At 37.5% G+C, this 8,784-nt stretch overlaps 1 pseudogene; it reads left to right on the forward strand.

Moving 5' to 3' along the window:
• Positions 1-5,585: 5,585 nt before the first annotated feature.
• LOC114046822 lies at positions 5,586-6,455 on the forward strand (annotated as a pseudogene).
• Positions 6,456-8,784: the final 2,329 nt, after the last annotated feature.

Genomic DNA, 8,784 nt, shown 5'->3' on the forward strand with positions numbered 1-8,784 from the left:
GCTCTGAATAATTGCTTTAATTTTATCTTTATTGGTGATGAATTCACCCTTTTCATTTTTAATATGAGTAATTTGGTTTTCTTTTCTCTTTTCTAATCAAATTAGCCAATGGCTTATCTAGCTTATTCTTTTTTCCCATAATGCTGGCTCCTAGTTTTATTGATTAGTTTAATAGTTTTCTTATTTTCGATTTTATTAATCTCTCCTTTAATTTTCAGGATTTCCAATTTGATGTTTAATTGGGAATTTTTAATTTGTTCTTTTTCTAGTTTCTGTTTTTTTTTAGCCATATGCCCAATTCATTGATCTGCTCTTTCTCTATTTTATTGATGTAAGCATTTAGAGATATAAATTTCCCCCTAAGTACTGCTTTGGCTGCATCCCATAAATTTTGCTATATTGTCTCATTGTTGTCATTCTCTTTAATGAAATTATTGATTGTTTCTATGATTTGTTCTTTGACACACTCACTCTTCTGATTCAATTATTTAGTTTCCAATTAATTTTAAATCTGTTTCCACAGGCCTTTATTGAATATTTTTTTTTGCATTATGGTCTGAAAAGGATGTATTTAATATTTCTGCTTTTCTGCATTTGGTTGTGAGATTTTTATGCCCTAATTCATGGTCAATTTTTTTGTGAACATGCCATGTACCACTGAGAAAATGGCATACTCCTTTCTATTTCCATTCAATTTCTTTAGAGGTCTGTCATATCTAACTTATCTAAAGTTTTATTTATCTCCTTAAACTTCTTTCTTGTTTATTTTATGGTTAGATTTATCTAGTTCTGAGAGGGGAAAGTTGAAGTCCCCCACTAGTATAGTTTTACTTTCTATTTCCTCTTGTAACTCATTTAACTTTTCCTTTAAGAATTTAGATGCTATGCCATTTGGTGTATATATGTTTAATATTGATATTACTTCATAGTCTATGGCACCTTTTAGAAAAATGTAGTTTCCCTGCTTATTTCTGTTAATTAAATCTATTTTTGCTTTTGCTTTCTCTGAGATGCTGATTGTTACCTCTGCTTTTTTTTTTAACTTCAGCTGGAGCATAGTAGATCCTGCTCATCTCTTTTAAAAAATTCTTTGTGTGTCTCTCTGTTTCAAGTGTATTTCTTGTAAACAACATATTGTTGGATTCAGGTTTTTAATCAATTCTGCTATCTGCTTCCATTTTATTGGTAAGTTCATCCCATTCACATTTACAGTTATGTTTATTAACTGTATTTATTCTCATGCTATTTCCACCTTCTTTATCCTTCTATCTCGCTCTTTTTTTAATCCTGTCTCTTCAAAAATCTGGTTTGTTTCTCATTACTACCTCCCTTAATCTGCTCTTCCTTCTTTTATCCTCCTCCCTTTGTCCTCTTTCTCTTCTAATTCCCTATAGGGTAAGGCAGATTATTATACCCAACTGAGGATGTATGTTATTCCCTCTTTGAGCCAATTCCAAAGAGATTAAGGATCAAGTAATTCCCACCACCCCCATTTTGCCGTCCATTAGAAAAGCTCTTTCAAATCTCTTATGTGATATAATTTTCCTCGTTCTTCCTCTCCCTACCCCCTTCTCACAATGTATTCCTCTTTCTTACCCCTTATTTTTATTTTTCTGATATCTTCTCATCATGGTCAACTCACACCTAGTCCCTCTGTCTATATATTCTCCTTCTAACTGCTCTAATAATGACAAAGTTCTTAGAAGTTACAATCTTCCCACATAGGAATATAAACATTTTAACCTTATTGATTCCCTCATGATTTATCCTTCATATTTACCTTTTTTATATTTCTCTTGATTCAGTCTTGTATTTGAAAGTTAAATTTTCTATTCAACTCTGGTCTCCATCAAGAATGCTTGAAAGTCCTCTATTTCATTAAATATCTTTTTTTTCTCCTGAAGGACTCTACTCAGTTTTGCTGAATAGGTTATTTTTGGTTGTAATTCTAGCTACTTTGCCTTCTGGCTTATAATATTCCAAACCCTCTGATCCAGGGTGGAAGCTGTTAAATCCTGTGTGATCCTGACTATGGCTCCATGTTATTTGAACTGTTTCTTTCTGGCTGCTTACAATGTTTTCTTTTTTACCCGGAAGCTCTGGAATTTGAGTATAATTTTCCTGGGAGTTTTCATTGTGGAATCTCTTTCAGAAGGTGATTGGTGGATTCTTTCAATTTCCATTTTACCTTCTGGTTCTAGGATATCAGAACAGTTTTCCTTGATAATTTCTTGAAATATGATATTTGGATTCTTTTTTTTAAAATCATACTTTTAGATAGTCCAAGAATTCTTAAATTATCTCTCTTCAATTTATTTTCCAAGTCAGTTCTTTTTCTAATGAGATAGTTCATGTTCTATTTTTTCATTCTTTTGATTTTGCTTTATTGTTTCTTGGTGTCTCATGTAGTCATCAGCTTCTACTTGCCCAATTTTAATTTTTAATGAATTATTTTCTTCAGTGAGTTTTTGTACCCCCCCCACCCATTTTGCCAACTTTACTTTTTAAGGAGTTCTTTACATCAATGGATTTTTGGACCTCTTTTCCATTTGGTCTATTCTGCTTTTCAAAGCGCTCTTTTCTTCAGTGGATTTCTGTGCTTCTTCTTACCATTTGGCCAATTCTGTTTTTTAAGGTGTTATTTTCTTTATTATTGTTTTGTGCCCCTTTTACCTAGCTGTTAACTTTCTTTTCACAATTTTCTTACACCATTCTCATTTATTTTCTTTTCTTCTTCTTCTCTTATTTGATTTTTTTTTTTGGCTAGACAATTGGGGTTAAGTGACTTGTGCAGGGTCGCACAGCTAGTAAGTGTCAAGTGCCTGAGGCTGGATTTGAACTCAGGTCCTCCTGACTCCAGGGCTGGTGCTTTCTCCACTGCACCACCTCTCTTCCCCTCTCTTATTTGGTGTAAAAATCATTTTTGAGCTCTTCTAGGAATTCTCGTAAGGCCTGTATCCAATTCACAATTTTTTTTGAGGCTTTGCTTATAGCAGCTTTGACATCATTGTCTTCTTCTGAGTTTGTGTCTTAATCTTTCCTGTCATTAAACTAACTTGTTATGGTCAGGTTCTTTTTTTGTTTGTTTGCTCATTTTTCCAGTCTATTTCTTAACTTTTAACTTTATATTAAAGTTGGGCTCTGCTTCTGGGATGGAGGTGGCACTGTCCCAAGGTTTAGGCCTTTCTTGCTGATGTTTTTAGAGCTGGCTCTGAGGATCTATAGGATTTTGGTGCTTTCAAGGTGGCATGAACCGAGGAGATATGTGGTCACTGCTGTCCTATCCTTTGCTCTAGTCTTTACCAGAAAAGGACCTAGTTTCCCTGTAGTCATCAGTACTAGCATTCTTCCTGGCCCTGGCACTGTGACCAGGTTCCCCATTCTCTTGTAACCACAATTGCTATTACTCCCTTTTGTCTTGGAATTGAGGCCAGGGTCTTTATTCCCTCATGAGTGACCATAAGTACTCCTCTCTGCCCTGGAAACACTACCATGACCCTGTTCCCTTGCAACCACAAGGGCTATTGTCCTTTTTGGCCCTGGGACAGTGACCTAGAACTTTTCTAGTCCTGAACCCAGTGCCAGCAAAGGGTCCTCTGCAATTTTCTTTTGACCAGTGTTCCTATTTCCCCTCCCCCACTGTTCATGGGCTGAGATCTACTGGAGCTGCTGCTGCCACCAATGCAGCTGCCTCCAAGGCCTGCTTCTGGCACTGTAATGCACCACTCTGCATGGTCTGACCTGAGTTCCAAGCTGATCACCCCACAGTGAGACAGACCTTTACTATCTGACCTCCTAAGTTATCTTGGGCTAGAATATTATTTTACTTGGCCTTTTGTTGGTTTTGTCACTCCAGAATTCAATTTGAGGCATCATTTTAGAGTTATTGGGAGGAGAATTTGGGAAAGCTCAACTGAGCACTTCTCCATTCTGCCACCATGGCTCTGCATCTTGTTTTCTTAATTAATGCTTGTCAATTGACTTATTATGTTTAATTGAATCCACTTGAATTGTTATCTACCTCTATGGATGGAATACCCATACTAATGAAAGCATAGTTATTTTAAAGTATCAAAATCAGTTCTATGAACTGATTGCAATGTTAAGAACCATAACCGGCAATTTTAACAACCAGGGAAAGAGCATTAATTCAGTCCTTAAATCAACTTTGCAATTCATGAGGTGACTGTATATGTATATGTATATGTATATGTATATGTATTCAGGCTGGAGGTATAGTCCCAATCCCACTACAGATCTACATGGGAGCTTTGACTTGCTCTGGTTACAGCCTGGGCCAGTTCACTCTTCTTAGGAAACTTGGTGATCCCTTATTCCTTGGGGCCCACCATATCAATGCTAAACTTAATGAGGACACCTGATTAGCATATACACTGTAGCTCAGAATTCCCAAATTCAAGAGATCAATTAGCCTCAGCTTCCTTGGTAGCTGATATTAGGTATTGGTTCACCATGTCTAGCTGTCCATTTCTAATAAGTATATATTTATAATATTCCTATATTTACTCATGGACTTCTTAAGATTTCTGTGTTGGTGGAGCACAAAGGAGACTGTTTTTTTGCTCTAGACTTATTTTATCTTTCTTAAGTCATGGAATCACAGAATCCTAATATTGGAAAAGACCACAGAAGTCACCTCAGCTAACCCAAACCTGATCAGTTCATAGAAATATTAGTATCCCCATTTGATGGAGGTAAGAGGCCCAAATCTGTGACTGAGTTGCTCCAGGGAACAAACTCCAGGGTGAACTTCCCCTACCAGTGCAATTCAGTAATTCATCTCTAATTCATAGTCTAACAGAGCTGCCTTGTATAAGGAATGGTTAGATGACTTGCTCATGGGCATACAGTACTTTCAGAAGCAGGACTTCAACACAGGTATTCCTGATTCCATAACTAGCCTTCTATTTTCTATATCATGCTGCCTCTCACCAGCCTTGTTTTACTAGTGAGGAAATAGAGGATTAGAAAAGTGAAAAGGCTAATTCATCAGCACACAGCTAGTATCAGAGTTGATATTGTCCTTTAGAATAGTTGACATTTGTATAGTTCTTTACATTTTACAAATCACTTTCCTCACAACAATCTTCTGGGGGTAGATGGCACAAATATGATTATTCTAATTTTAAAGATAATAAGAGACTCAGAGAGGCCGAGGCACTTTCCTATAGCCATATAGCTAACCAGGATTCAAGCCTATCACTCAATTCTGCTCTACAGTGTTTTGCCCTCCACGTTCTTTAGTGATTCCTCCAAAAGAACAAATCCTGGGTGGGATAGACCCAAGACAGCAATTCTTACCTTTTTTGTGTTCATAATGGGTAAGCTACACTGTTCCAAAGGTTGACCCAGCCCTGTCTCAGAGCTCAATCTATAGGTTTTTTTGCTTGTGTCCTCAGTCTTTTGCTGTACTGGGGACCTTCTTCCTCTAACCAAGATCTTCTTGTCCTCCCATCTACTCCCTGGGGTACAGCAGAGAATTCTCAATTGGGAAACTAGACTCTGCTTTTTCCAGTAAAAACTTATCTGTCTCTATCTGTAGCTTGGGAGCAATCTCTGTTCCAATGACTGAAGAGAATTGGACAACAGTGGATGAATTTGTCCTCCTGAGTTTCTCTGCCCTACAACTTGAGCTCCAACTCCTGATCTTTGTACTCCTTCTCACCATTCAACTTGTCACCTTGTTGGGCAACATTCTCATTATAGTGGTGACTACTGCTGACTCAGCCTTGCACTGTCCCACGTACTTCTTCCTCAGGGATCTTTCTGTGTTAGAGATTGGCTTTAATATGATCATTGTACCCAAGATGCTGGGGACCCTATTGGTTCATGATACAACTACTTCCTTTCTTAGCTGTGCCACTCAGATGTATTTCTTCTTCTTTGGGGTCTCAGAGTGCTGCTTTCTGGAAACAATGGCAAAAGACCTCTATGGGGTCAGCTATGATCCCCCGTGCTGCCCAGTCATCATGAATCTCAAGTCCTTTGTCAGTCTGGCTGCTGCTTCAAGTATATTGGGTTTTCCCATAGCTACCATTTCTGTGTGTGTGCGTGTGTGATGGCCTACCTGTGCTGCGACTTGGTCTATGGAGACATAACACTTTTAGAGGTCTATGCTATTATAGGAACCATTGTATTCATCATGACACCTTGTCTCTTTATCCTAAACTTTTATGACCACGTTGTTGCTGCCATCCTCAGGGTGCCCTCAGCTGAGGGAAAATGCAAAGCCTTCTCTACCTGCTCTTCCTATCTTGTCATAGTGTATGGATCTCTTAGACTCATCTATTTTTAGTCCAAATCTGATGCTTTCACTGTCCTATAAAGTAGTGACCCCTATGCTGAATCTCATTATCTATTGTCTGAGAAATAATAAAATAAAAGCAGCAATATTCAAGACCTTCTTCAAAGCAATACATTTCTGTAAACTGTGATATTCAGCTGTAGGAGTTATTCTCCATTCTGACTTTGAAAGGACTGGAGAGTTGGGAGAGAAGGAAAAAACAATCCTTTTGGTTTGTGAGCTTCTACTTTTCTCTGAGTGGGCTTCTACTCTTCTCTATTTTGGAGGTACTTCAAAATAAGATTGAAGTTCCTTAAAAAAGTGGGTTTTGCCAACAGTAGTGTGAATACTGTAAATTGGATATACTCTTTTCTGCCTATCTCATCAGAAGGAACCAAACCAGCCAAAAGGCTGCTGACATTTTCTTCCAATATGGCTTCCAGAATTTTCTTTGAAGGAGAGAGGGCAGAGAGAGAGATAGTTTAAATTGGATAAACACACTACCAAGTACCTAAGGTTGATCTTGAGTTAACATTCCTTCCCACTAAAAACTGGGATCCATAATTTCTCTCTACTAGTACAAGTAGCATTTCAGCGCTACTCTGGCTGAATTACTGAAACACTCCGCTTTGTACCATGGTAACAATAATTATGGAAAAAAAATTTTGGGTGATTCAAGTATTTGAGGAATAGCTTTGTCCTTAGATGTCTTAAATAGCTAGCCTGCCCTTTAAATCCATTGATCTCTCCCTATTGTTTTATTGATGACCCTGGAATGTTTGAAAGGAGCCTCCCTCTATAAAAGGAGCCAAATTCACTGAGATGTAAGTCTAGATTGACTCCCCAAACTGTGACTTTAGGCTGAATTAATAGAAGTACTAGACATTTGCCTAGAGTGAGGTGATAGTTTGGCCTAGGCAGATCCCATCTGGAGGATCATGTCCAGTTCTGGGTACCACTCTTTAGAGAAACCTTTGAAAAGGTAGAATGAGAGTGACCAAAATCATGGTGGAGTAGAATGGGATTCAAAACCACACTGTAGAAGGATTATTTGAAGAATATTGAGGTGTTTAGCTTACAGAAGAACAATAGTGAGGATATGATAACTATTTTCAAATATTTTAAATTCTGTCATAAGAAGAGGCCTTAGACTTACTTTGCTTGACCAAGGGGAAATAGATTAAAGCTAAATGGGTGGAAGTCAGAATTCAAATAAAGGGAAATGTCTTAATGATTGTTTCTGTTAAAAACACATGGATGGGCTGCCTGAGGAGGTGCTGAACTTTTCTTCCCTGGAGGTCCTTGGTCAAAAAGTGGATTATCATTTCTTAGTTTTAGTGATAGTTTTATTGCAGATTAGATTCATGTTTCAAGTAGTGGTGGGACTAAATGAAGAGGAGCTGATTGAAATGTTACTTCAACTAATCATGTAAGGTAAAGGCAAGAATGTGCTGGAGCCATTTTGGACCTACTTGTGAGAGCCAATTGGTAAATTCTCAGTGTGTTTATCTACATTTTGAAAATTGGCAAACCCTACAAACCAGGGTTTGATTTATTATTTTTTTAAAACTATCTAGACTTAAGAAAGTGATGCATATATTCACCCCACCTAGAACCAATTGTTAAGCATTTACCAGCACACTCCTTGATAAAGGTTCATTAAACTATCACTTTTCTCCTGTGTCATCAATCTTCATAACTATAGGTGATGTGCATTTGAAAGGTTTTTTTGGAAGTTATAACGTTATGATAACATGATATTCATCAAGTGTCCAAAGCACTGCAACTATGGGTACTATTCCACAGAACCTTTCCTCAACCAACTGATTGTTATTTTCTAGATTCATTTGGCTAATAAATGTATCTAGATTCTCTTTGTTTACTACTTTTTCTACGTATCCTTATCTGTAAAATGAGTTGGAGAAGGAAATGCCAAACCACGTCAATATCTCTGCCAAGAAAACCTCAAATAGGGTCATGAAGAATCAGACACGATTGAAATGACTGAACATAAGTTACCAAATCTCCAGTCTGGTGATGACTTTATTCCCTGAGCCTTCTACTGTATTCCTGAGCTCAAGCAATGTTTGTGGAACAATAGAAGGGTGTACTGGTAAATTTTTAAAAATCAAACTCTCAAGGAGAAAATGCATGCAACATACTTTTAACTTTAATCTGTGTTATTGACATTATAGACAGTCAACAAACTAGTAAGTGTAGACAATCAAACCAATTAATTAAGCCCTGTTTTGTAGTGAATGCTGATTTCTGAGGTGTAAACACTCCCAATGAAAATTTCAGTTAGCTCTCAGAAGCAGGTTTGAGTTGCCTCTGAAACATCCTTGTTAAGTTTATCCACCAAGTCATCAGCTCTTCTGGCTCAGCAGACAATAAGAGGACTCAGTCATCACACAGAATAAACTTCTCAGTCATGCATGTCTAGAAGCAGGGTCTCCCTAAGGTTACATAATGATCAGGCA

The sequence above is a fragment of the Vombatus ursinus genome, unplaced genomic scaffold (genome assembly GCF_900497805.2).
Source record: "Vombatus ursinus unplaced genomic scaffold, bare-nosed wombat genome assembly UNPS02014786.1, whole genome shotgun sequence".
Lineage (NCBI taxonomy): Eukaryota > Metazoa > Chordata > Mammalia > Diprotodontia > Vombatidae > Vombatus > Vombatus ursinus.